The following is a 4244-nucleotide window of genomic DNA, read 5'->3' on the forward strand; positions in this document are numbered from 1 at the left end:
GCAGAGATGTCTGGAAAACCTGCTTGCTTGACACGCTGGCCTGGGTTTATGGCCATGGCTGGGCAGTGCCCCCACCTCGGGGTGGCACAGACGGTGCTGTCACCCCCTCATACCTCTCCATGTGCTCCTCTGGGAGCAATGGGACCTGGCATGAGGGATTCCCAGATCCTGGCTCATCTTGGGTGGCTTACTGGGGAGAAGATTTTAATTTTGCTTTCATTCAAGCAACTAAACCAATTTCCCCCCCCACACACCAACAATATTTTTCTTTTTCTCTCGAGCCAACTGAGATGTTTGGTTAAAAATAAAATACCTCATGCTATTTTAAATGCTTTTTTTTCCTCTTCCATCAAAGCAAATGAAAGATCCAAATTTGTTTCACTTCAGTTAAAAACATCAAGATGAAATGATCCAACTTCTCCAGTGTGGTATCTCTGTTAAAAACACATTTATTTAGGCAAGCTGCTTTGCCAAATTTTACAGGAATTTGTGGCTTTGAGCTGAATTTCCCAGTCATCCTGAGACAGCATTTTGAAGAACAGTGGATTTGTCTGACAGTTTTCTCCAGGGTAGAACCCACTGGAACTTCAACCCAAAGGATGGGACAATATCCCAGAGGAATTAGTGTTCATCCTAGGAACACAGTGCTACAGAGCAACTCGAGGGAGAGGATGAAGATTTCAGTCAGGTTTGCCTTGGGGAAGTTGAAGGTACGTGACCCACAGAGGTCCCTCCCAAGCTCACCTCCCTGTGAGCTGATGGCAAAATCCATTCCCCCTGAGATCAGTTAACTCCACATGGCCAGGCCCAGCGTGGTCCTCTGTGACAGCCCAGTAGGTCCAGGTTCCAACAAACTTGCTCCAGCCAGGGGGTTTGGCAGCTTTGGTAGGGCTTGCTCTGCTGCCAAGGTCACAGAGAGGGACTTCAGAAGGGATGCAGGTGATGGAAGAGCTCTTCACCACCGTCAGCACTGGGGTTTGACTGGTCCTTGCAAAGCTCTGCCGTGTTATGTCCCATTTCTGCTTTGGTGCTAATGCGGATCCTCCTGGAATGAGGCACGAGGCAGGATATGGGATCCCGGTGCTAGCAGAGCCTTGTCACATCTTCAGTGCTCCCTCAGGACTATCAGTGCAGGAGGCAGGAGATTTGAGATGACTCTTTGCTGCTTTGCTGGCAGAAAGGGAGCACTGGGAAGTCACCTGCTCCGAGGCTCCGGCAGGAGCACGGACAAAACACAAGGGACTGTTTTCCCTCCCCGTTTTCCCCCCAGCTGTAACCGCTGTGCCCTTCAAATATCCTTGGCCCCTTGGCAGAGGAGGAGGTCAGTCCCTCATCTGCAGCACTCAGGACGAGCACCGAGTGGCGGGTCCCCATGCATCACCCCGGCAGTCACGCCGGAGCTCCCGTGTCATTCCAATTCGTCTTTCTCCGAGCGCTCCCTGTCACCGGCAGTGCTGCGGGAGACGCGGGGGGAGAAGGGGAGGCTGAGTAAGATGGAGCCAGGGAGAGGCAGGCAGAGAAAGAGACTGCTGAAGGGAAGGGGAGAGAGATAGGGTGAGGGAGGTAGAGCCGTCCGTGTTCTGTTTATTGAGGGTTGCTGTTCCTCTCTTGGAAATTCCCACTGTGGCAGCTGCTGGCTGGGGAGGGATGGAGGTGCCCATCCTTCCTCCTGAAGCGGGCACAGCAGGGCAGTGAGCAGGCAGAGAACCTTGGGAATGTGTTTTGAGGTGCCTCAAAACACCCTCAGGATTCCATTGACTTGGAGGCAGTGGGGCAGGAGGGCTGGTGATCCCCTCAGGAGTGCAGCCCGCCATCCCTGTCTCTGCTTGGCAGTCAGGGAGCCTCAGCACGGAGGGGGAACCCAACTTTCCACCTTTTTTGTGTTGGTTTGTGATCTCTGGATCTCCGGATTAGTGACCTCAAGGTTGGATGGGGCCCTGAGCCACCTGATGTAGTGGGTGGCATCCCTGCCCGTGCCTGGGGAGTTGGGAACAGGCAGGACAGGAGGATGCAGGGCTGAGCACTGAGTTCTGTTCTGTCTGCCTTGGACAGGGATGGCTTGTGCAACAAATAGGCTCTCTCGGTGCCAGCTTTGGTGTTCTCCAGGGGAACTTGGCCGGGCTGCCGCCGGGAGCGGGCTGGGAGCGAGCTGCCTTTGTGCCGAGCCGAGCACAGCCCCGCGTTTCATCTCCCGCCCGCCTGCCTATGTGGGCTGGGGGAGCGCTCCTCGGGGTCATGTTTGTTATGTTTCCAGGAAGCCCCTCCAGAAAAACATCCTTGAAACACAGAGGTTTCCCTTCTGCCGGCATACAAATGAACCCCAAACAGAGCCCACTTCAAAGCGGCCAGCTAATGAGCCGCTTTCTCCCCCTCCCCGCCCCGGTTTCAGGAGGGCCCTAACGATGCTGCGGTATTACAAAGGCGTTTGGAGCCTGTTCAGCGGGGAAAAAATAGAAGGAGAGGGGGCAGGGAGCTGCGGGAAGCAGGCACGGACATGCCAGCACAGGCTGCCGTGGGATGCTCCCCAGCACCCCGGTACCCCACATCGGGCGGTGGGGCTCGGGGGGGCTGAGCACAGAGAGGGGCTGTCGGTGCCTGTCAGTGCCACATCAGAGCAGAGCAGATCCCGTCCCTGCACAGGGACCACGGCGGGGGAATGCGCGGGGGAAATTCCTGGCGGGTGCTCTGATGGTTTTTGATTTTTTCCAAGGGCAAGGGAGGGGGGTGATAGGGGTAGGGATACGGATGAATGGAAGAAGCACTGCCGGGACCATCCCCTTGCTTTGCAGAGGGCTTTTATTCTCCTCAGGCAGTCTTTTCAACTCTCCTTGGAGCTGCTGGTGCTGGCTGTGGGGAGTCGGACCTTTGGCACTAACCCTCTCCATTCCTCCTTTTCGGGGTTCAAATCTCAGTTCAACCCCAAACCCCCACTGAGTCCCCGGGGGTTTGGTTGTGCTGGGACTGGCATCGCTCCCTGGGGCAGCTGTACCTCCCTCTGGGCAGTGCTTGGCCCTCGTAGGGGGTACTTGGGGGGCTTTGGGGAGCTCAACCCCCATGAACTGGGGCTGCAAACGCTGCCCTGAATTCCCAGCATGAAGCATCCAGTACAAGCTGGTGGAAAGTGTGGGAATCAGCAAAGACAAAACAAGAATCCCAGTGACTGTCAGCTGCAAGGCCAAAAGGAGGAGCCGAGCTGGGAAACCAGGTTTGCAGTTTTTCCTCCCCAAAAACCCCCAGAAATTTTCTTTGGCTTTATTCAGAAGTTTTGCTCCCATTCCCAACTGGTGAAAAGTAGCGTTTTCCTGATTATTGCTTACCAAAGAAAGCGTGGTTTCATACTTTCATTTTATCCACGATATTATTTTTGTCCAGCTGAGGAAGCATTTTCTGTCACAGAAATGTAAAACAAAACTAAAAATAACTCCTTCCTGCTCGTGAGCTGTAAACATTCACCGTGCTCGGCAGTTCCCTGTATCAGGTGAAAGTTTTTTCCATCTAGCAGCAGCAAGGACATTTTCCTCAGGACCTTTATCCTGCATATACCCAGGATTGCTGCCAGTGTTGGAGAAAGGTTTTTTGTTCAATCTTTTCATCTCAGAGGTTCCTACATCCAAGTAAAGTGATCTTTCAGGGGAACATCCAGCTCTCTGATGCAGAGCTGACCCATTATTTTTGGGGCTGTCCTACCTCTAGAAACACTTACTGTCCGGACCCAAAAACAAATCCTGTTTTTGAGAACCTTCATGGTTTCACATCCTCCACACTGGAGCTTCTCAGATACTTCCATAAGAGAGAACTTAAACGATAATTTTGCATCAGGAGGACCAGAGGTTTCTCTGGACCTTCTTTCCAAGAGTCTTGCATCCCAAGGACCTTCTTTGCAACACAAATGGTGGCACAAATAGATGGTGTTTGGAGCTTCACCGGCAAATTTTCCAGTAGGTTTCAACATTCCCTTCTGCTCTTCTCCCAAAGGATGTTCCCAAACCTCACACCTCAGTCTGCTGTAAGGGCTGTAAGGGCTGAGGGAGCCCCAGAGCCCTTGGACGAGTCAGTGCCGAGCAGAGAGGAGGAAACTCCTTCCTCTGTGCCACCAGCATTCCCAATATAAATAAATAATCTGCAATCCCACCATAATCCCACCCCTGAGGGCCGGAGTGGTGATGAATACACCCAGCCAGGCCATTGTTCCACTGCTGGATAACAACAAATCTTCGATTTCTGGCCGGCTGTTAATGCCTTTG

This window comes from Manacus vitellinus, unplaced genomic scaffold, assembly GCF_001715985.3.
Source record: "Manacus vitellinus isolate BGI_N305 unplaced genomic scaffold, ASM171598v3 scaffold_58_pilon, whole genome shotgun sequence".
In the NCBI taxonomy this organism is placed as follows: domain Eukaryota; kingdom Metazoa; phylum Chordata; class Aves; order Passeriformes; family Pipridae; genus Manacus; species Manacus vitellinus.